The 25839-nt window shown below is 38.2% G+C and overlaps 1 protein-coding gene and 1 pseudogene across 6 annotated transcripts in view; both read right to left on the bottom strand.

The window, feature by feature from the left end:
• Nucleotides 1–25839, bottom strand: part of igf2bp1 (insulin-like growth factor 2 mRNA binding protein 1) — a 140800-nt gene that overhangs the window by 90569 nt on the left and 24392 nt on the right. The gene's annotated exons all lie outside the window — the stretch shown is intronic.
• LOC138747136 (polyglutamylase complex subunit TTLL1 pseudogene) lies at nt 11358–12625 on the bottom strand (annotated as a pseudogene).

A 25839-nucleotide genomic window follows, 5' to 3' on the forward strand; every position in this document is an offset into this window, starting at 1 on the left:
TTCCTAGAAGCATATTGTGTTTATCGAAAAGTTTATCATGTGACAAAGAATGTGAATTAAAAGTGGCTTTGGGATATTAATGTTAGTAATATTCGATGGTCTGGAAAATCTATTAATCCAACACCACCAACATCCCCAAGCAGTGATCTATTATACTCCTTCTTAAATAACAAAATAAAACCAAAACTCCCAGGGTAGCTTCACCAACATCTTGAAATGTTGTATTAAGACTTCTCCACTTTTACACTCCATTCAATTCACAATAAAGACCTGGGTTTATTTTTGCCTCCCTAATTACATGCTCTCTCTGGTGTTAACTTTGAGGGGTTTTTTTTAAATACAAGAACACTCAGATCCCCCTACACCACAGCAGCATGTAGTCTATCAATATTCTGCCTCTCTATTTCCCACGTTAGATTCCACCTGTTGGATTTAGTCCATGCACGGAACCCATCACTATTCCTTTACAAACCCACAACTGGGCTTCCCAGTTATCTTGATCTCAACAGCAGATTTAGTTGGAATGCACTCTCTCCTTTCATTAACAAAGACAGTAGCAGTGTTGGTCCCTGAAGCACCCCTCCAATTACAGATTACTGACTTGGAAATGATCCCACTTAGCCTGTTAGCTGATGCTCTGGCCATGCCTTCAATTCATGAACTCTCACCATATGTAAGTCTGAATGAAGGGTCCATTGAACTGAAACGCTGACTTCTCTCTTCCCAGGGCTGCCTGCCTTGCTGAATATTTCCAACACTGTTTTTATTTCAAATTTCCCGTATCTGCATTTGTGTTGCCATAAATAATCTTGTAATTTTATCTGGGCATTCCTTAGACTGAGGTTACTTTTGGATTCTATTCTTAGAATCAGGTTTATTGTCATTAATATGTCACAAAAGGTGCAAAATTGCTATAAATTACGATTCCTAAATACAAGATTTTTAAAAAAATTAATAACCAGTCCAAAGTGAGGTAGTGTTCGTAGGTTCATTGTCCATTCCAAAATCTGATGGCAGAGGGGAAGAAGCTGTTTTTGTAATGTTGGGCGTGTAAATTCAGGGTCCTGTACTTCCTGTAGCAGTGAAAAAAGGGCATGGTCTGGGTGGTGAAGGTCCATAACAGAAGCTGCTTTCTTGAGACACCATCTCTTAAGAAGATTTTAAAAGACTGAATACAATACCATTGTTGCTCATTTTTGTCAAAAAAAAGCGAGTATCTCCTTCTCCTCCTCAGAGAAAATGACACACCTTTAGGGGGAAAAAATTTTAAAACATTGGCTGATTCACTGGTCATAACATCTGTACATGTTGTAAAACATGAAAGTCTGCAGAGACGGTGATTGAAATAAAAACACAATGCTGGAGAAACTCAGCCAGTCAAACAGAGTACGTTATTTCTTTGGCTTGGCTTCGCGGACGAAGATTTATGGAGGGTTATGTCCACATCTGCTGCAGGCTCTTTGGTGACTGACAAGTCCGATGCTGGACAGCAAAGATAAAGGTACATAACCAGCGTTTTGGGCTTGACCCCCTCATCAAAGTGTGGACAAAATGTAAGCAGGCATCTGAATAAAAGGGTCGGGGGGAGGGCAGGGGGAGAGCACAAACCCGCAGGCAAGAGGTAATAGGTAGATATGGGAGGGAGGGCACTACAGCAAATGGGGAAGGGTGATAGCTCTGTGGGCACTCCCTCTCTTCCATATCCCTCTCTCCTTTCCTTCAGCTCCCCACCCCCTTCCCTCTCCATTCACACAGCAGAATCATCTCTATCCACTTGAACAGGCAGGAATGTTTAAAATCACCTGTGATGGTTTGGAAATCCCTCAGCAATAAATAGGGTGGCACACTTAGCAAAGCGATTAGTGCAGCACTGTTACAACACCAGTGACCCTGGTTACGTCCTCCCCGTGTCCACGTGGGTTTCCTCCCACCCTTCAAAAAGAAAGGGGGTTCTAGGTTAATTGGGGTATCTGGGCAGCACGGGCTCCAGAGCCTGAAGGACCTGATACCATCGAAATTTAAACATGAGCCTCGCTTTAACACAAAACTCTGAAACAAGACTTGAACCCACAACCTGCTGACCAAAAGGCAAGAGTGCTCCCTACTGATAACCAGCTTCACAAACAAACAGGCAACATTATTTCCTTAAATCTTTTCATCTACTGTTCTGATGAAAAACATTACCTCTATTTCTCTCATCCCCAATGCCAGCTGACAAGCTTTTTTAAAATTTTTAATTGGAGTGTTATATGATCGTACAATCCACAGGAGCAGAGTCTTTGGTCCCTTGGATCTGACTACAAAATGAGTCATTTTTAAAGGAGTTGTCGGGTGATTACATCCATGGAATCCTCTAGACCGCAGATTCTGAGTGTGAGAATTTATTGTCATGCAGAAGTAAAATGTACAGACGCACAAAATTTCTTGCTTGCTGCAGCCACACAGGTGCATAGGAGATGCTGACTACAGTCATATTTATTTAATTACCATACAACTTGCCACGAGGCAGCAAAGGTGATAATAAATATATATAAAAAATGATAAATATTCACAGCTGAAATTAAAAGATGATGACGCTTTACTGACTCCAGCTCAAAACCAAATTTTATCTTTTACTTCATTGATGGCCAAACGTGTCATTTTGATTAAGTGGAAAGATAATACTCCCCCTACCCATCTTTGGCTTGGCTTCGCGGACGAAGATTTATGGAGGGGTAAAGTCCACGTCAGCTGCAGGCTCTTTTGTGGCTGACAAGTTCGATGCGGGACAGGCAGGCACGGTTGCAGCGGCTGCAAGGGAAAATTGGTGGGTTGGGGTTGGGTGTTGGGTTTTTCCTCCTTTGTCTTTTGACAGTGAGGTGGGCTCTGCGGTTATTGTCTTGTTTAAGTTTAGAACAAATTAGATATTCCATTAAAAATTCAAATACTGATTTCCTGAAGAAATGGGGCCCTTTCATAGACCATTATCATAATCTAAAGTTTAAGGCTTGTCAGACCCTTCGATGATGTGCTGTCTGTTTCCAGGTTGTCGTCACTTGATACCCACATGTTCGTTTTTTTTTCTCCCCAACCTTGTATAGTGGTCGGGGCTTTAAATTATGTTTTTTTGGGTTTTTTCCCCCCTTTTTCTTACAATTTCTATGGTTTAATTTCTGTATTATTGTAAACCTCAATAAAAATATCTTAAAAAAGAGAAAAATGTTTCAATCGTGCATACGATCTTTCAGTGGTCCTGGACGAGTGTATGGTTCGGGTAGTGTTGGGAGGCCTGTTCTTGCCTCTTGAAAAATCTAGAGGTGCTGAACTTGAAACATCTGTACCTTCTGCCTAAAAGTAGCAGTTGGGAAGAGATTGTGACCAGGGATGCTGTTGGCTGCCATCTTGAAGCAGCGCCTCACAAAAATTTTGCTTTAGAGCTTTAGTGACAAAATGAAGGTTGGGGAAAAAATAAATGTTCCACTGTGGAGGGTGGGGGGGGGGGGGTCAGCAGGGAAGTGAAAGTAAGGCCAGGATCAGATGTCAGTGAATATTGGAACAGGTTCAAGGGGCTGAATGGACTGTTCCATTCATGTTGCTCTACATTATATGGTTGTATGAATGTTAGAGCTGACCTGTTAGACTGCTTGCAGAAGAATCCTCTCTGTATCAGGTATAATGTGACCGATAAACATAAACCTGAGCTTCAGGTTACTGATAGTGTACATATTTTGAATACTAAGATTTAGACGATGGCAAAAAAAATTGAGTGTATCCAATAAACAAAACAGTGGGACATCTGCTGATGTGCTGGTCTCTGGGTCAACTGGATGGGGGAGTTGCTGGTTTTTGACCAAGACTATACCTGAGCCCGATGTTTGGCTGAAAATTTCCAGCATCGGCAGTTCTTTTTCCTATGGGCTATTTTTTTTTTAAATACATATTTAGTGGAAGAAATAATAAAGGAAAATCAGGAACCACTGAAAATCTCACTAGGTTTTTTTTTTATTTCTGAAATTAGTGGCACAACCAAGCTATTTTGTTACATGCAACATTATAATGGTTAGCCCCGCCACAAATGTCACAAACAGAAACTATAATTAACATGAAGAGCGTGAGGAATGGGTGGAGGTTGACAGGATTTTGTTTGGGTAGTGGTACAGTTTTTGAGGCATTGAATGGACCCACAGCAACAGGCCTTGAAGTGAAGACTGCCTCACACTAACATATACCCCAGCTTTCTAGTAAGTTTTGGCCAGAGATTTTTAAATATAGATTGTGGTGCATTGCAAACATGGTGTGTCCTTATAAATAGTCACTAAAAGCCCCAAGATCTGTGATGACACAACAATTTTTCTTATATACGACATAAACAATGCCAGATCTGTTACACATCACAATCACATTGTCAGGAGCTCTGGTAGAAACAGCATTGCAACATACAAAATACAAAACATCTTAGTAACACTGCTAGATAAAATCTAGGAACTCTGAAGGAAGCAATAGGACATCCAATTAAAGAACTTAGCTAGAAAGATCAACAAAAGCAACAACAGTCAATGCAGGATCTTGGAAGAAACACAGAGCCACTGCAGACCTCGAATTATACAGAGAAACTGGGTAGGCTGAGAACATTGTCCCTGGACTGCAGGAGGCTGAGGGATGACCGCTTGGAATGAAATAGGATCATGAGGGGCACGGACAAGGAGAATGCTGACAGTCTTTTCCCAGAATAGGAGAGTCTAAAACAAGAGGGCATAGGTTTAAGGTGAGAGGAGGAAGATTTAAAAGGGACTTGGGGGATATCTTTTCCATGCAGAGGATGGTGAATTTATGGAACAAGCTGCCGGATTAAGCTATAGAGGGGGGTTACAATTGCGATGTTTAAAAGACATGCGTAGGAAAGGATGTGGCTAAATTCAGGCAAATGGGTCTTACTCAGGTGGACAATATGTACAGTGTCGACAAGATGGTGGAAGTGCCTGTTTTCTATGCTGTAAAACCCAATGACAAAACCAAATTGCTATGAAACTACCTTTGCAGTATTTCTACATGCAATACACAAACTCTATTTTATACTGTACACCACAACTCCATTTTTGCTCAGTTATAACAGATACAATATTTTCTTGAATGCTCATTTGGTAACAGGAATTTTTCCCATTGATAAATCTTTGTGCGGACTATAAACGGTAACCATGCTCAATTAATGTTTTGAGAAATGTTGCACTTTCAGAATGTTGCACATGACTTCCAAACCACCACCCAATTACATTTGTACTTCAGATGTACCAGCTGGTAAGGTGATAATTGTGTTAAAAAATGTAAAAATGTTGCAGGAAATAAGCCAAAAAAAAAAACCCAAAGGGGTGTGAAAGAGTTGCAAAAGTTCCTCCGTGTGAAGGATTTTGCTCCAGTTTTCACCCAGGCCACTAACAGCTTCAGTAAAAGAAAACCAACGAGAAATAATGACTGATGGGATCACTTTTTGCGCTAGAAGTCCAAAACTCCAGATGCCAGAAATCTGGACCACCTGAGAATCTGGACTTTTTGAAAACTCTCAAACGTTTTAAATTTAGCGGGTTTTTGTGTGGTGCATAAATGCCACAGATGCACAGCAGCAATCGTATATAGTGTATGTATGTACAAACCCACAACAATAGATAAAAAATTACAGTAGATAAATCTGGAGAGAAAGAAGAACACATTGAAAATGAGTGACAAACTTGAAAATAATTAAGAAACTAGAAGGTGGTGTGAGCAATACTGTTGTAATGGAAACATATGACATGGGAAAGTCTACAATTTATGATCTAAAAAAAGGGTTACTGCAGAAAAGTCCATGGAAACGATTATTAAATTTGTGGAACAGAACCAAAGCTTCAGTCTTCAAGACTTCATGCCTGTGCACATGGTGCAGAATAATCTTATCAACGAAGACATTACAAAGTCATTAACAAGGTATCTAACAAATAAAGCCACAAAAGTACTTAAAGAAAGCAAAAGAAGCCCCAAGCAGATGCAGCAGAGCTGCAAGTGTTTCACCCACAAGCCGTGCAGATTTATTCCTCCTTAAATATGAATTTTTAAAATACTGCCCAAGAATCCAGAAAATCCAAACCGACCCAATCCACAATTTCTACTATAATTCCATTTCCTGCTAATGGTTTGCTCCATCTCCCAGGTACATTTGAATGAAGCATCAGCATGTATGATAAAAATCCAGCCTTTATTGCCATGGCTAACAATTGGCAGAGATCTGCATATGGATCGGACTCAAACTGGGCTATGAACTGTTCAAATCACAGAATGGCTCCCAAGTAAAAATAGCTTTTATTTCCATCCATTAAAATTCCGTGTCTCTTAAATGTTAAAAGTACATGATAAACCTTTTGCCATCTGAGTGTTGTATAGAATTATCAAACCTCAAGCACTGACCACCTCTGCCTGTCCGTCAGATGCTCTGGTCAGTTGCCTGATGCTGGGAGATAAGCCAGGGGATTAAAGCCACAGCTGGAAAGGGGCAGGAAACAAAAGATTTGCACAAATGCATGAAAGGAAATAGTTTGCCAAAGATCTAAGTATGAAAAGCCTGAACTAATCTGTATATGCTATGGTTCTCCAAACTGTCTTGTCTTTTACTACCAGTCAGATTTGCAGCGAGCTTTTTCTGCAGCTTAATTTCCACAGCAAGAAGAGTTGTCACAAACTGAAAGTGGAACCAAAGTTAAGTGGGAGCAAGAGGAAGTGGAAGATAACATTCAGGATACTCTTTGGTCTGTGATGCAATTGAGGATCACACTGAACCAATTGAAAGGAACCCTTAGTGAGTTATTACAAGTAAGAAGCTGCAGCAAGGGTTCTGCCACAAACATCCCAGGTTTCTATCAAATATCTGCCAAAATGATTGGCACACATGATGAGTAAACTTCTACAGATGTACTATGGAGAGCATTCTGGCTGGCTGCATCACTGCCTGGTACAGAGGCGCCAACTCTCAGGACAAGAATAAACTCCCAGAGGGTTGTTAACTCGGCCTACAACATCACAGGCACCAGACTTCATTCCATCAAGGACTTCTACATGAGGCGGTCTTAAAAAAGCAGCCTCTATCCTCAAAAACCCCCACCACCCAGGCCATGCCCCCTCACTCTGCTACCTTTAGGAAAAAGATACAGGAGCCTAAAGATGAGCACTCAGTGGCGTAAGGATAGCTTCTTCCCTGCTGCCATCAGGTTCCTGAATAATCAATGAACCAAAGACACTTTTCATACACTATTTTTTGTTGTAATGTTGTAAGATGGTTATAAGAAGCTAATAGCCTGAATATGCCTGAGATTATCTGATCTCTGAAGGTAAGCAGGCTCAGGACTGGTCAGTACTTGGAGAGGAGACCGCCTAGGAACACCAGATGCTGTAGGTTTCTGTGAGGGACGCTGGACAAGGTACGACTCTCTGTCTACCTTACGGTAGACAAAAGTTAAAGAATTTCATGTCTGTTACATTCTAAATGTAGCATTACATGACAATAATGGAACCTTTACCTTTAATATGAATGTTTGCCCTACGACGCTGCTGCCAAACACCAAATTTCATGATTTGTTCATGATAATAAACTCTGGATTCTGATCCTGAAATGGTCAGCCATTACTTTTTTTTTTAATTTTTTTATTTTTCACACCATAAACCACATTGATCAAGATACATACATTTTCCTTTTCAAATATATACAGTGTCGTTTTCTCCCCCCCCCACTTCCCTCCTCCCCTCCCTCCCTCCCTCACCTCCCCTCCCATTCATTTAAAGTACAGAATCTAAGATACATTAAACCCGTCAAACAATGTTGTCACTCAATAAAAATAAACAAGAAATTCCACTGAGTCAATTCTTTTCATTTCCTTTTCCTTCTGTCATTTTAGGTCAGTTGTCCCCGGTAGGTTTTCTCTATTGTGTTTCATGTATGGCTCCCATATTTGTTCAAATATTGCAATATTATTTCTTAAATTATGTTATTTTTTCTAATGGAATACATTTATTCATTTCTATATACCATTGTTGTATTCTCAAGTTATCTTCTAATTTCCAGGCTGACATAATACATTTTTTTGCTACGGCTAGGGCTATCCTAACAAATCTTTTTTGTGCACCATCCAAATCAAGTCCAAATTCTTTGTTTTTTATGTTACTTAGGAGGAAGATCTCTGGGTTTTTTGGTATATTGCTTTCTGTAATTTTATTTAATATCTGGTTTAGATCTTCCCAAAATTTTTTCACTTTCTCACACATCCAGATTGCATGAATTGTTGTTCCCATATCTTTTTTACAACGAAAACATCTGTCAGATACTGTTGGGTCCCATTTATTTAACTTTTGAGGTGTAATGTATAGCCTGTGTATCCAGTTATATTGTATCATACGTAACCTCGTGTTTATTGTATTTCTCATAGTTCCAGAGCATAACTTCTCACATGTTTCCTTCTTTATCTTTATATTTAAGCCATTACTTTTAATGAAAGCCGAGATACATGGTGACCAGCTAGAGCATCTGCTTATGCTCTTGGTCAAAAATTAAAAGAGACGAACACTCTAATCACACTGGACAACAATTTTTTTCCAAAAGGTTTGCTTCCTGAAAAAATATTGGAGCTTATTTCAGATTTGCTGAATCACGCAAGAAGTTGTATAAATATTTCATTAACTTTTATTGAATTTAGCATGAAGTGTATATTTGCCACAAATGTAACAGAATGTATCACAGCTGTTGTGACACTGACGAGACATTTCTGCTGTATTGAATCTTTTTTTTTTAATTTTTTTATTTTTCACACCATAAATCACATTAGCCATGATATACACTATTTCTTTTTCACATATATACAGTGACTTTTTCTCCCCCCCCCCCTCCTCCCAAGCCACCCCCCCACCCCCCACCTCTCATCCATTTTAGGTATACAATCTAGGTTGCATTAAGCCAGTCAGACAATGTTGTCATTCAACAAAAATACACCAGAAATTCTACTGAGTCCATTCTTTTCTTTCCTTCTCCTTCCATCAACTTAGGTAATGTTTGTCCCCGGTAGGTTTTCGCTATTGTATTTAATGTAAGGCTCCTATACTTGTTCGAATATTTCAATATTATTTCTTAACCTATATGTTATTTTTTCTAATGGAATACATTTATTCATTTAAATTTAGTAGTTTCTTCCTTTTAATTTGGTTATGTATTCCATTAATATTTAAAGTCATATAGTTCAGCGTAGCCCTTTTATATTTTGTTTATCTTCTCTTTCCGTTTTTCCATCATTACCTTTCCTCCTTTTCCATTTCTGTTTTCTTATTTTCAACTCTTTATAAGACAACATTCCTACAACATCCAACATTTTCCTTATTCTCCTATTTCTATCTTATTTATCCCCAATCTCCCCTTCCCCTCCTGAGTTGTCCTTTATCCCTTGTCGGACAACCACATCTCCCCTCTCCATTTGGATTTGCGAATCCACTCGCAAGCATCAACTGATTTTGCAGTGACCGCTATTTCCCCCCACCCCGCCCCCCCCGAAAAAGATTTCACTTTTCATATATCACAAAGGTCACTCTTTTAATTCCCTCCTTATTCTCTCTATTCCATTACCTTCCCTTATTAATTCTTGTCTATACTATCTATATTTTCCTCTAAGTACAGATACATTCACGTATGCACATTGTCTCTATTCACTCTTATACCTCTTTACCCGCATACATATCAATCGTGATCATTTTTACTCTCATTACCCGTCTTCCTCCCTCAGTCTATTTTTATTGTTCTGCAAATTTTCGTGCTTCTTCTGGATCCGAGAATAGTCTGTTTTGTTGTCCTGAAATAAATATTTTCAATACCGCTGGATGCTTTAGTATAAATTTATACCCTTTCTTCCATAAAATCGCCTTTGCTGTATTGAACTCTTTTCTCTTCTTTAGGAGTTCAAAACTTATATCTGGATAAATGAAGATTTTTTGCCCTTTATACTCCAGTGGTTTGTTGCCCTCTCTTACTTTTTCCATTGTCTTCTCCAGTACCTTTTCTCTTGTAGTATATCTTAGGAATTTTACTACAATAGATCTTGGTTTTTGTTGTGGTTGTGGTTTAGAGGCCAATACTCTATGTGCCCTTTCTATTTCCATTTCTTGCTGTAGTTCTGGACATCCTAGGGTCTTAGGGATCCACTCTTTTATAAACTCCCTCATATTCTTGCCTTCTTCATCTTCCTTAAGGCCCACTATCTTTATGTTATTTCTTCTGTTATGGTTTTCCATTGTATCTATTTTTTGAGCTAGTAGTTCTTGTGTCTCTTTAGTTTTTTTATTAGATTCCTCCAATTTCTTTTTTAAGTCTTCTACCTCCATTTCTGCTGCTACTGCCCGCTCTTCCATCTTGTCCATTTTCTTTCCCATTTTAAGGTCATCTCTATTTTATTCATTTTCTCTTCTGTGTTGTTTATTCTTTTTCTTAAATCATTAAATTCCTGTGTTTGCCATTCTTTAAATGACTCCATGTATCCTTTAATAAGAGAAAGTACCTTCTTTATCTTGCCTTTCTTTTCTTCTTCTATTTCACTGTACTCTTCCTCTTCCTCTTCTTCTTCCTCTGGGTTGACCATCTGTTGTTTCTTTGTTGCCCTTTCCTTCTCTTCTTTCTTGTTTCTATTGTCTTCTGTGGTCTCTTCTTGCTGCAGGTGTTCTGCAGCTGTCGTTGCCGGCTGTGGAGATCGACTCCCCAGCTGGTCCCCCCTCCCGTCGGTGTGTTTTTTTTCATTCGCATCGCGCATGCGCGATTCCTCGCGCATGCGCGGTTGCGCACTTTTACTCGGCTCAGCGAGCCATTTTTGTAGTCCATTATTTACCGACCTGAGGGAGCGGGTTTCTCTCTCCACCGCGGGCCTCTTCGGACAGGTAAGGCCTTCACCTTTTTCCTCCTTTGTCTTCTCTTCCTCTCTTCTTACCGTTGCTTTCGATTTTTCTTTTTTTGTCGCCATCTTCTTTCCACCTTTATACTCACTTTTCTGTAACTTTTATTTCTGTGCCTTTGTGTTTTCCTTTGTTTTTCCCGACTTTTCTGGAGAGGGCTGGAGTTCACCGTCCGGCCACTACTCCATCACGTGACTCCTCTTGCTGTATTGAATCTTTCTTTTTTTTTTTTTTTTTTTTTTTTTTTTTTTTTTTTTTTTTTTTTTTTTTTTTTTTTTTGCAGCATCAAAGACCACCTAGTCCTCACTTTATTTCTGTTGTAATGTTCAAAACCAAATAAGGCTACACATGCAGACAAAATAGTATATTAACAAATTCACATCTTGGTCTTAAATAATAACTTAATAGATAATGCAAAGCAAAAGTTTCTTGTGGGATTAAGTCAATTGATCTCTTATTCTGGAAGAGTGATTTGAACACTATAGGCCCAGCATTGTCAAATGTGCTACGCCATTTACATACGGTAATCAGAATGGAATTGTGTTACATGAATGCAAAAACAAACAAGCATATTATTATGAATCTTGCTTGTATTTCAGTCACGTTTTATTTCCATGTTGAAAATGGTTTCCTGGTATCTTTCAGTCGACTGCCTTTATTCAGAGACGGTCCTAAACGAGGTTTCCCTTCACATTCCATACCTTCATTTTGTGCCAGCTCCTCATCGTATAAGAGCTCATAGTATCCAAGTGCTTCCTTTGGTGGGCACCTGCTCCACTTGCAGTCTGGGATTTCACCATTTGGTGCAGCGATGTTTAAGGTATCATTGATGAGGTTGTACTTCAGAATGCGGTCATTGGCAGTGGTAGAAGAGAGTGAAGGTGAGGCATTTACCTCAATGAGCCAAGGCTTCAGTTTGTCATCGACAATGATGTCATAACCGTAGCATTCAAAGCAATGACGATCATTAATCATTACTGGTGCCACAGCTTTTAGTGAATGAACAACAATCCAATGAATATCATCAAAAAGTTTATCAGTCACATCTTTCCCCTGTGTGCTCTCCAGATACAGTCTCAGGTTACTTACTGACCATTTCCCACCATGTACAGGATTATAATCACCTCCTAGTTTTTGTACTGATACATTTGTAAGGTGAACAAACATGTTATCTAATTCACTGGTGCTTGGTGTGTACTTCATTGTACAAAATCGACAAAATCCAAGTCGATACATGTAACACTTCAATGGTCGATAGGAGGTCACCAAGACATACAAACGTAAATCAAACTTCTTTCCACCAATCAGCAGCGGGTTGTCAATATACAATGAAATAACATATGCCTCTTTCCCAGCAGGAGATATAAATGTAGTTGTCCTGCTGTCTCGTGACCATTTCTTGATTTGGGAAAGTTTATTGATAAGAAAAATTCCTTTCCCTTGAGCTTTTCCACATGGTTTCATTATCCAAGTACTGGTTGGGTTCTTTCGGAACTCCTCAACAAACAAATTGTAATCACCAGGCAGCATGAATGTGACTGGGATAAAATCAATAGAAGTTCCAGTCATCATCAGTAGCTGTCTGAATCCATCCTCTCTTCTCAAAATTATTTACCAGCACTGATTTCTCGATGTCTGTCGCCCATTTTACTTTCCCAGCCATACCTTCAAGATGAACTTGTCTTCATTTGAATCAAGTAATGACATAAACAATCGTATTGAATCTTTCTGAAGACAATAAATGCTATTGTTAAGTACACTCATTCTGCTATTGCCCTGAAGAACATGTGCATCAACAAGCCTTCAATCTATATCAGTGCAATACACAGCATCTGTATATGTGAGCCTCTGTTTGCATCAATCCTGACTAAGCATGCCCAGGCCTAAGACATTTACATTGGACCTGCACTGAGTGCATGCCTTGGCATGCTTGGACTGACCAAAACAACTTGCTTTGTGGGCAATAAACTAGTAGACTTAAAATATGACAGGAAATCCCAAAATAGGTTTTATCTAAAAAACAGTATGTGATCGGAAAGTTTTAAGGTGATTTTCATTTATCAGGACCCCAAAATCTGTAAAAATACACCCAGAAAAGTTCAGAAAGCAAAACGTTCCTTCTCCAGTGTCATTAGTGTGAATATTGTGCAAGCATGAAATTCCTTCCTTCTTGCAACATGACTTGGAAAGTCTATAGATAAAGCTTTACATTAAGTAATGGGCAAAATGGGTGAGGCCCTAGTGAGAGGGTTCTCATGAGAGTTAAAGGACAAGGCTAGAGTTTAGAATAACCAAAGTGTTGATGATAACCAGAGAGTAACGGTTATCAAGAGAAGCTGCTGGCAGTATTAAAGGAGACAGCACATGATGTGGCTAAAAGTAGCTGTAGGAATGAGTGGGAGAATTTCATTTCAGAGTTCAGCGAAGGAAGGAGGAAAGGGAACATATTTGTACTTCATTTGTTCAAAAGATAATAAATTATTAAAGGCAATAAATTAAATAAATTAAGGGCAATAAATTAAAGGCAAAATAGGTTAACTTCTATGATTTAAAAAAACTTCAGTCTACAGATGTATATATTTTTGGTCTCTTGTAAAACTACTTAAACGTAATGTGTTGAATAGGCGCAAAAGCACGTCACTTGGACTAACATTCAATAAGATCATAACTGATCTCTTACGACGGCACCACTTTCCTGAACAAATCACTTGAGATCTAAAAATCCATCAGCCTCAGTCTTGAATGTACTCACCAACTGAACTCCATGACCTTCTTGGCTGAATATTTTTCAGCTCGGCTCTGTGCTGAATGGCCAATGTCCTGTTCTGTGACTACTTGGTTCTATGCACTCCTGTGAGGGAAGCCACCTCTGAATCTACCCTGTCAGGCCACTTAACAAAATGTGCTTCAGTTGGATCACCTCACACTCTTCTAAACTCCAGAGAATATGGGACAAGATTACTCAATCTCTCCTCTTGGGACCAACCTACATCTTGGGAACCTGAACCCATCTGCTGAATATTTTGCCAAGTAGGAATAAAAACTGAAAATCACACAGAACTGAAACAAGAATAGTCTAAACAATATTCAACCACCAGACAGGAAATCTGCAAAATACAACACAAATCTGCTAAATGCAACAATGGAATGCTGCTGGATATAATGCAGCAATGCCATTACATACAATATAAAACAGAACAACTTTCAAACAAGTAGGAAGCATATTAGGTTCACTATGGCACAGCTACGTACAATTCAGCAATCCTGTTTGATTCCTGCTACAAGCAGTTCAGAGGTGTTTCGAGAAACAGCATGGTAGTGTTACTTAAAAGCAACAAACACATCAAAAGAATCAGATTTATTGCCATGAACATGTGACACAAAATATACAGGTGTTTTACTCATATCTTATCACATAAGACAGCATCCTGACCTGCAAAATCGGGATTTCATCACATAGACTAACATTTCAACATCGGGATGTATAGCTAGTTCTAACAACTCGTGGATATCAGAATGCTGATGTACAACCTAATGACAGAGCTACACACAATGCAGGGACTCACTAAATAAAAGTTAGTGACTGGACAAACAACACATAAGTTGTCCAAGAGAGAAAGATCTCTACTGGATATCACATTCCCAGTTTGCTACATGTATTACTGAAACTCAGAGATATAAAATATTGTACCTACATACAATACAGTAGATATCTGAAAATCCAGACTGCTCTGGGATTGGTTAGGTCCAGATTTTCCAGATTCTCAGGGAGTACTTTTAAAATTTAAATTTAAGGAATGAGACAGAGTATACAGAGTATATTAGATAGATAGATAGATAGATAGATAGATAGATAGATAGATAGATAGATAGATATGTTTTGGGGAGATAAATTGGGAAAGGTTTGTTAGAGTAGGTCACATACAAACACTTTATAAACAGATCTTATTTAAAATGCTGGAGCTCTGCCCCACGGAAGACGTATCGGCTCCAGAGCTTTTGCAAGAGCTTTGGAAGAGTGCTCAAGTGACTTCACTAATGGATTGTTGTTTGCAAAAGGCAACAGATGAAAGTGCACGTCGGAGCCCCTGCTGTCTGGGAGAGAACATGGTGTTCTGAGAGGGTCATCTGGTTTTGCAGAGAGAGTCAAATAAGCTTTCTCTCAGAGAGTCAGAGAGAGAGAGAGAGAGAGAGAGAGAGAGAGACGCAGACACAGATCACTTGTACAGTGTTACAGCCAGCAGACAGCAGCTGGGACTGGAACAGAACAAGCTGGCAAGCTTTTGGAAAGCCCCAGTTGTAAGATGGCCTGGTCAAAGCCCTTGTGGTTCATGTAAGAGGAGAGGACTCGCTGTCTAATGTTTCACTTGGAATAAGAAAAACAGAATGAAATTCTGTGGTGACCTGAAAGAAAGAGGTTATCATCTGGAGAACCCTGAAGGGGGAAGTTTTGTCAGCAAGACACTGAATTGGCTGATTAAAAAGGAACAACAAATCTCTCTCTGAAAACCGACAAGAACCTTCCTGAGTGGTAACCATTTACCTTTCAAGCACCAAAGCTTGGTGAACTTGATAAATGTTAAATTCTGTGCACAGTCAAGAATTGCCTGCAACCAGTTAACTTGGAGGAATGAGAAGTGAGATTGGACTGTGAACCAAAGAACTTTTCTGAATTTACACACACGTTACATACACGTGCACTTAGAATTAAAAGGGGGTTAAGTTAGGTTAAGTAAGTCAATAGAGATAAGTTAAAGTTTGATTCTATCTTCATGTTTAAAGGTAATTAAAAGCAACTTTTGTTTAAGTAACCATTTGTAGTGGTGAATATCTATTGCTGCTGGGTTTTGGGGTCCTCTGAGCTCATAACATTTTATGGATGGTCGTCCTTTCGATTTGAAAATTGGAGTTTTTGAGATTTATTAGTTAATTTTTTTTTCAAGCTAATTTAAAGCTTGTGTGTGGAAAAACAGCAGCAATGGATGTTGATACATTTTTGTCACAACCGTCACCTGCAGAGCTGCAGAGCAAAAGAGGAATTGATGGTTATTTCTAAGGCATTAAAGCTGACTGAAGCATTGGATGAGGAAGGAGGGAGTCACGTGATGGAGTAGTGGCCGGTAGGAGAATACCAGCCCTCTCCAGAAAAGAAGGAAAAAAGTGAAGAAAAAATAAAGCCCCAGACACACAAATCACAACAAATAAAAAATAAAGGTGTGAAGAAAATGGCACCTAAGAAAGAAAAGCCAAAAACAATGGGAAGAAAAGAAGAAAGAAAGACGCCGGAAGAGAAAGGTGAAGGCCTTACCTGTATGAAAAAGCAGGGACCCGCCATGGAAAGAGGAGCCCACTCCCTGAGGTCAGTGGGTCGCGACCCACTGACTGTAGGACTGCAAAGATGGCTCACGGAGCCAAACAGAGGTGCTCAACTGCGCATGACAAAGACAACACCGACAGGAGGGGGGACCAGCTATGGAGTGAAACTCCACAGCATGAACAGCTGAGAGAGACCCGACAGCAGGGCTCCCAGCTGGAAGGTAAATAAAATAATGGGAACGGAGGGGTGAGAATGAAAAAAGGAAACTAGAGACACAACAGATATCCAACCCAGAAGAAGAGGACCAACATCAAGACACCATGGAAAAAAAATACCGAACAAACTGAGACAAGCAGCTCAACAAGAAAGTCAGAAGAGACACTCATACAAGGAAGAGAAATAGAAAACACAAACCCAAGAGCAGACACAGAAGAAGGAGAACACCAAGCTCTGCACAGAGGAATAGGAGGTAAAATGAATGGACAGTACATAGATAAAAAAAAATTTCAAGAACATATGAAAGCATTAAGAGAATGGCTGACACTAGAATTTAGTGAAATAAAAAGGGAAATGAAAAGTACAGTAGAAAAAGTGAGTAGAATAGAGCTGGTCATAACAGATGTAGGGAAAAGATTAGAAAATGTGGAAGAACGTGTAATGGCGGTAGAAATGAAAGTGAACGACTTAAAAAAGAATATTGGAAGAAAGTGATAAAAAAGTTAAAGAAACACAGGAGGTGTTAGCTCAGAAGATAGATACAATGAAAAACTATAATAGGAGAAACAATATAAAGATAGTGGCCCTTAAGGAAGATGAAGAAGGCAAAGATATGAAAGAATTTATAGAAGAATGGATCCCAAAGGCCCTGGGAATGCCAGAAATGCAGGAAGGAATGGAAATAGAAAGGGCACACAGAACATTAGCCCCAAAACCACAGTCACAACAAAAACCAACATCCGTTTTAGTAAAATTCCTGAGATACACAACAAGAGAAATTATATTGGAGAAAGGAATGGTTAAATTAGAGAAGACAAAAAAACCACTGGAATACAAAGGTCAAAAAAAATTTTCTACCCAGACATAAGTTTTGAGCTCCTAAAGAGGAAGGAGTTTAACGCAGCAAAATCGATCCTATGGAAGAAGGCTATAAATTTATGTTAAGATATCCAGCGGTGCTTAATATAGTTTTCCTGGGGCAGCAAAACAGACTGTTCTCAGATCCGGAGAAAGCACGAGAATTTGCAGAATGCCTGCAAGACAGAAAGAGAGATGAAGAGATGTAACAAGAACAAAGAACGATGACAAACTACATATAAAGAAGAAAAAATAATGTATAAGTAAGAACTAAAGGAGGGAAGAAAAGTGAAGTAAGGGAGAAGGGGGAAAAGAGGAGGGGTTAAAAAAAAGAATAATATATATATATATATATATATAATAAAATTAATAATAAATAAATAAAACATAAGAAGAAAAAGAGAAGAAATGAGGGGGAGCTTTGTTGTAATGGGAAAATAAAAGTCTTTTCTGGAGGGGATTGGGTGGGAGAGAATAACAGTCACTGCGAAATCAGTTGACACTTGCGAACAAGTTTGCAGTCCAAATGGAGAGGGGAGTTGTGGTTGCCCAGCAAGGGACACGGGGCGACTCAGAGAAGAGGGGGGGGGAACACTTGGGGTTAAGGGAATTTTAGATGTGGGAACGGTTGAAATATTTTATGTTTTACAAGTGTTGTCATACAGTGTATTCAAAAAAAGAAAACTGAGAAATGGAAATGGGGAAAAGGGGAAAGGTGGTGATGAGAAAGCAGAAATGAGATGTAAACAAAGTATGAAATGGCCATGTTGAACTATATGACTGTAAATATTAACGGAATGCATAATCAAATCAAAAGGAAGAGGCTATTAAATTTACTGAAAAAATTGATATAGAATTCGTGCAGGAAACACATCTAACTGAAGTGGAGCACAAGAAATTAGGGTGAGACTGGGGAGGGCAAGTAATGGCAGCATCATATAACTCAAAAGCCAGAAGTGTAGCTATATTAATCAATAAAAATCTACCAATCAATAGAATTCTATATAAGATCCAGCAGGGAGATATGTAATGATAAAGTGTCAGATATATTCAGAATTTTGGAATTTGCTCAATATATATGCACCTAATGAAGATGATCAAAAGTTTATTCAAGATATCTTTTTGAAGATTGTAGATACGCAGGGGAATATATTGATAGGAGGGGACTTTAACCTTAATTTGGATTCAAAGATGGATAAAACTAGACAAAAGACTAGCAGAAAGAACAAAGTAGTCAAATTTATGGTTAAATCAACTTATGGATATATGGAGGAGACAACACCCAAAGGAGAAGGAATACTCATATTATTCGAGTAGACATAAAACATACTCAAGGATTGACCTGTTCCTGTTGTCAGCCCATATCCAAGGGACAGTTAGGAAAACAGAACATAAAGCTAGATTGTTATCGGATCACTCACCCCTGTTATTAGCAATAGAGCTGGAGGACATCCCACCAAGAACGTATAGATGGAGATTAAACTCCATGCTACTTAAAAGACAGGACTTAGAGAATTAATTGAGTGCCAAATTAAAATGTATATTGAAATAAATACGGAATCAGTGAAAGACAAATTTATATTATTGGATGCAATGAAAGCTTTCATCAGAGGGCAGATAATAAGTTATGTAACTAAGATGAAGAAGGACTACAATCGGGAAATAGAACAGCTGGAAAGGGAAATAGTAAGTACAGAAAAAGAACTAGCAACAAGGGATAATACAACAAAATGAAGAGAATTGGCGGACAAAAAAATAAAATACGCAACACTACAAATGTATAAGGTGGAGAAGAACATAATGAAGACAAAGAAAAGCATTATGAGCTAGAAGAAAAAACGCACAAAATACTAGTTTGGCAGCTTAAAACAGAACAAGCTAAAAGAACGGTATTGGCATCAAGGAAAAAGGACAAACAAATTACATATAACCCAATGGAGATCAATGAAAACTTCAAGGAATTCTATGAGCAATTATACCGAACTGAGAACGAAGGGAAAGAAGACAAAACAGATGAGTTTCTAGTTAAAATTGAACTACTGAAATTGCAAGAAGAGGAGCAAAACAAATTGATAAAATCATTTGAAATAGAGGAAATACAGGATATATTAAAAAAGCTTCCAAACAATAAAATGCATGGAGAGGACAGACTCCCAATAGAATTCTAAAATATTTAAAGACTTATTAATTCCTCCTCTCCTGGAAGTAATGAACCAGATTGAAGAAACACAAAACATGCCAGATTCATGTAAAACAGCAATAATTACAGTAATACCAAAGATGGGGAAAGATGCACTAACACCAACATCGTATAGACCAATATCTCTACTTAACTCAGATTATAAGATAATAGCTAAACTATTAGCAAACAGATTGGCCGACTGTGTACCAAAAATAGTAAAACTAGATCAAACTGGATTTATTAAGAAAAGACGAACAACGGACAATATCTGTAAGTTCATTAACTTAATCCACGCAGTACAAGGAAATAAGATGCCAACAGTGAGGGTGGCTTTAGACACAGAGAAAGCATTTGACAGGGTAGAATGGAATTATTTATTCAAAGTACTACAGAGATTCAACCTACCAGAGAAATATATTAATTGGATTAAAGCATTATATAAGGGACCATTTGCGAAGGTGACAGTAAATGGATATATATCGAACCAATTTAAATTAAGCAGGTCAACTAGGCAGGGATGTCTATTATCTCCCTCACTGTTCGCTTTACCAATAGAACCCTTGGCAGAAATTATAAGAACAGAAAATAAAATAAGAGGGATAAAAATAAAAGAGAAGGAATATAAAATCAGTCTATTTGCAGACGACGTCATAGTATACTCAACAGAATCAGAATTATCAATAAAAGAATTACATAAGAAATTGAAGGAATATGGAGAAGTATCGGGGTACAAGATCAACGCAAATAAAAGTGAAGCGATGCCAATGAATAGTGCGGATTTCACAAAGTTTAAGAAAAATCACCATTTAAATGACAAACACAAGCAATCCGATACCTAGGTATCAGACTAGATAATAATCTAGGCCTATCACTGATAGGAAGGGTAAATTGCATTAAAATGAATATCTTCCCAAGGATACAATACCTATTTCAATCGTTACCAATTCCCTTAACAGAGAAATTCTTCACTGAGCTAAAGAAAATAATAAGGAAATTCTTATGGAAAGGGGGGAAACCGAGGATAGTGCTAGATAAATTAACAGAATGATACAAACAAGGGGGCTTACAGCTACCAAACTTTAAGAATTATCATAGAGCAGCACAATTAAGTTACTATCAGATTTTTATCAAACAAGGGAAAAACCAGATTGGACCAGGTTAGAGCTAGATAAAATAGGGGAGAAGATACAAGAAGATATAAGTGGGATGAAAAGCTGGTGATATATAGAAGTTCACCAGTATTGCACCTTATGCTCAACATTTGGAAGAAGATTCACGTAGAAAGGATAAAAACAAATTACCAACTACCAAAATTATTATTGACGCAAAATCAACTAATCTCTTTCACAATAGATAACCTTTCCTTTAGAGAATGGGAGAGAAAAGGGATCAAAAGAATAGAAAATTGTTTTTCGGGAAATAAATTATTATCTTTTGAACAAATGAAGGACAAATATGGTATAACTCACTGTCTTTCTTTGGCTTGGCTTCGCGGACGAAGATTTATGGAGGGGGTAAAAAGTCCACGTCAGCTGCAGGCTCGTTTGTGGCTGACCAGTCCGATGCGGGACAGGCAGACACGATTGCAGCGGTTGCAAGGGAAAATTGGTTGGTTGGGGTTGGGTGTTGGGTTTTTCCTCCTTTGCCTTTTGTCAGTGAGGTGGGCTCTGCGGTCTTCTTCAAAGGAGGCTGCTGCCCGCCAAACTGTGAGGCGCCAAGATGCACGGTTTGAGGCGTTATCAGCCCACTGGCGGTGGTCAATGTGGCAGGCACCAAGAGATTTCTTTAGGCAGTCCTTGTACCTTTTCTTTGGTGCACCTCTGTCACGGTGGCCAGTGGAGAGCTCGCCATATAATACGATCTTGGGAAGGCGATGGTCCTCCATTCTGGAGACGTGACCCATCCAGCGCAGCTGGATCTTCAGCAGCGTGGACTCGATGCTGTCGACCTCTGCCATCTCGAGTACCTCGACGTACAATGTACGTCTCTGTACAACTCACTGTACAATGTCTGCATACCACCAACTGAAAACCTACTTGAAGGACAAATTGGGAAGCAGGCTGAGGCTACCAGAAGGAAGCAGTTTTGAATATGTGATTACAGACACAATGATAATTAAAAGATTTATAAAAAACATGTCCATCAAGCTGCAAGAGAAAGAGAACGATGAAATAAGCTGTAAACCCAAACAAAAGTGGGAACAAGATCTAAACATAAAGATAAAAAATGTAAAATGGAAAAAGCTATGCTCCGGAACTATGAGAAATACAATAAACACGAGGTTACGTATGATACAATATAATTGGTTATACAGGCTATATACCACGCCCCAAAAGTTAAATAAATGGGACCCAACAGTATCAGATAGATGTTTTCGCTGTAAGAAGGAAACAGGAACAACAGTACATGCAATTTGGGCATGTGAGAAAGTGGAAAAGTTTTGGGAAGATCTAAATCAGGTATTAAATAAAATCACAAAAAGCAACATACCAAAAAATCCAGAGATCTTTCTTCTAAGTAATATAAGAAGTAAAGAATTAGGCCTCAAACTGGATGAAGTGCAAAAAAGATTTATTATGATAGCCTTAGCTGTAGCAAAAAAAAATGTATAATGTCAACCTGGAAATCAGAAGAGAGCCTGAGAGTACAGCAATGGTACATAGAAATGAATAAATGTATTCCATTGGAAAAAATAACATATAATTAAAAAAAATAAAGTCACAGTATTCGAACAAATTTGGGAACCATACATGGAACACAGAGAGGGCCTACAGCGGACCTCCACCCCCTAAAATGACAGAATGAGAAGACGAAATGAACTGATCCAGTGTGAAGGAGGGAGGGAAGGGAGGGGAAAAAATGACACTGTATATTCAAGAGGGAAATGTTTGTGTGTATTTTGGTTAATATGGTTCATAGTGTGAAAAATTTTTTTTTTTAATTTTAAATGTTAAAATTGATCATGTATAAAAATACTCTCAACTTTTGAGTTACTTTATTATAACATGTTATACATTGTTATCTCTTGATTTTAAAGACAGTCTAGTTGTAACTGAATTTTAACTCAAGAGTTAAAATTTCTTTATGGGGGAAGGTGTGACAGAGTATACAGAGTATATAGATATATATATATAGATATGCTTTCAGGAGATAAATTCAGAAAGGTTTGTTAGAGTAGGTCACATACAAACACTTTAAAAACAGATCTTATTTAAAAATACTGGAGCTCTGCCCCATGGTAGACGTATCGGCTCCAGAGCTTTTGCAAGAGCTTTCGAAGGGTGCTCAAGTGACTTTCACTAATGGATTGTTGTTTGCAAAAGGCAACAGATGAAAGAGCATGTTGGAGCCACTGCTGTCTGAGAGAAAACTTGCTGTTCTGGGAGGGTCATCTGGTTTTGCAAGCAGAGAGAGTCAAACAGGCTTTCTCTCAGAGAGTGTGAGAGAGAGACACACACATGGAGATCACTTGTACAGTGTTACAGCCAGCAGTCAGCAGCTGGGACTGGAATAGCACAAGCTGGCAAGCTTTTGGAAAGCCCCAGTTGTAAGACAGCCTGGTCAAATCCCTTGTGGTTCATGCAAGAGGAGAAGACTTGCTGTCTAATGTTTCACTTGGCATAAGAGAAACAGATTGAAACACTGTGGTGACCTGAAAGAAAGAGGTGATCATCTGGAGAACCCTGAAGGGGCAAGTTTCGTCAGCGAGACACTGAAGTGGCTGATTAAAAAGGAACAACAAATCTCTCTCTGAAAACCGACAAGAACCTTCCTGAGCGGTAACCATTTATCTTTCAAGCACCAAAGCCTAGTGAACTTGATAAATGTTCAATTCTGTGCACAGTCTAAGAATTGCCTGCAAACCGTAAACTTGGAGGAATGAGAAGTGAGATTAGACTGTGAACCAAATAACTTTTTTGAACTTACTCACACATTTCATACACGTGCGCTTAGAATTGGAAGGGCGTTAAGTTAGGTTAGTTATGTTAAAAGTGTGATTCTGTTTTCATGTTTAAAGATAATTAAAAACAACTTTTGTCTAAGTATCCATTTGTCATGGTGAATATCTATTGCTGCTGGGTTTTGGGGTCCTCTGGGCTCATAACAGGAAGAATAATGAAGAGATAAATTTTGATAGTTTATTCATTAGCATTTATCAAACTGAGCAATTTTAAAGAAAAATAAAATCAAAGCTTGACAAAAGTGTTTTAAAAAATCATTTTTTTTCCACTTCAAAGAGGGCATGTAATGCTAGAAATTATGTTTAAAAATGTCAAAGAAAATACCAATGAATTTCTTTGTGATAAGATTACCCATATTAAGCGTGATCGCTTGTTGCCGCTGTGCATCTGTGGCGTTTACGCACGCACACAAAAGCCCACTATATATTGTATACAAAGTTTGAGAGTTTTCAAAAAGTCTAGATTCTTGGGTGGTCTGGATTTCTGCCATTCAGATTTTTGGACTGTATATAAATTATGGAGATATAACATAGCAACTTTCTTACATACAAGACAGTGTTTGACAGAGGCAACATAGCTACGCTGTTAGAAATAGGGCATGTTAGATAGAATATAGGAACTCCATTAAACACAGCATTACAACATTGTTACAATGGCCAGATAAAACATAGCAACACTCTTACAATTAACATAGGAAATCTGTTAAATACAACACAGCCTCGCTGCTATTTTCAAAATATTAAGTCAGCTAGGTTCAACAGAGAATATGAACCATTTGAATCAACACATCGTCCATGTCTCATACAGGAACTCAGATGTGCACAGCAACTCTGCCGCATATAAGATAGGAATTCCATTGGAGAAAATGTATTAGCATAGCTGCCTTACAGTATAACACCTCTGCTGGGAAAAGGTTATGACATAAATACCCATACTGTCACTTACAATACAGTAACTCTGCTTGAGGCAACATAGTTGTGGTAAATGGAAATAATTCTGATGTTACTACATGATGTGTTTGATCATGTGTTTATCATGGCGTGCTCATGCTCAGACTGAGAACCATGAATAAATTCATCACATTTCACATTCCTGAGAAAGGATTCTGGCTGGAAATTTTAAGTTCCTAGGGATGCTGCCTGACCTGGTGAGTATCTCCAGCACTTTCGTGTATGGCACTAGACTCTAGCATCTGCAGACTTTCAAAGTATGAACTCAGAGACACTTTACAGGCTCTCTGTACATCTCACTTGCGATTGCACGTTGCAACACTGTCAACATTGATGGAAAAGAAATGAAGTTACCTGAAGTCACAAAGTTCTTGAATGTGTAATTATATTCATGGTGGCCGGGTACCCAAAAGCTCACCATTTCCTTTTTATTGAAAAATTTATTTATCACTTGCATTATTCAATTACATATAGATAATACAATATTAGTCAATATAAGATGATACAAAAAATTTATATTTTTCCCCCAAAACCCCCTTCCTCCTCCCCAAGAAAACACCTAGTCTATATATTAATCATAGTCTCTTGATATAACTATTGTATCTCCTGATTATTGACTGAGAGGAGTGGGTGACGTGGATGGGCTTTCATTAATGAATTCCATATATGGTTCCCAACTCATAAAAGTTCCCAAGCGGATTCCTTAAACTGTAAGTATTTTTTTCTTATGGTATACAATTTTGTATTTCCATGTTCCATCTGTCCATCATTATAAAATTTTCTGTTTTCCACGTCACTGCTACACATTTTTTTGCTACTGCTATTGCTATATTAAGAAATTTTTCTTGATATTTATCCAACTTCAATTTCCCATCTTCTTCACATATATATCACCAAATAAAACTATTCTCGGATCCTTTTGTATTTTTAATTTTCATAATTTGTCCTAATAATATACTCAAGTCTTTCCAAAACTTTTCCACTTTAACATAAGAGTGTACAAAGGCCCCAACTTCCTTACTACATCTAAAATATTTATCAGAATAATTTGAGTTTAATCCTTTTAATTTATAAGGAGCATAAAACAATTGATGTAAAAAATTATACTTTACCATTTATTTTTTTATGTTCCTTTTTTATGACTTTTGAACAAATGAAAGAAAAATATGAAATACCAAATAATATAATTTTTTCATATTATCAACTTAAAATATATTTAAAAGGGAAATTAGATGCAAGTTTAAGTCTGCCAGGAACAGAGCCAATTTGAATATTTAATTACAGGTACATTTATTGAAAAATTTAAGCTCACCATTTCTGACAGTAATGATTGGCATGTCGACTTGAAGTTACAGAACATATTCCAACACAGGTCCAGCAGAAAATATGTACCTGTGGCTCTTGAAGCATATGCCTTTTAACTGGTAAAGTGGG

The sequence above is a fragment of the Narcine bancroftii genome, chromosome 12, assembly GCF_036971445.1.
Source record: "Narcine bancroftii isolate sNarBan1 chromosome 12, sNarBan1.hap1, whole genome shotgun sequence".
NCBI lineage: Eukaryota > Metazoa > Chordata > Chondrichthyes > Torpediniformes > Narcinidae > Narcine > Narcine bancroftii.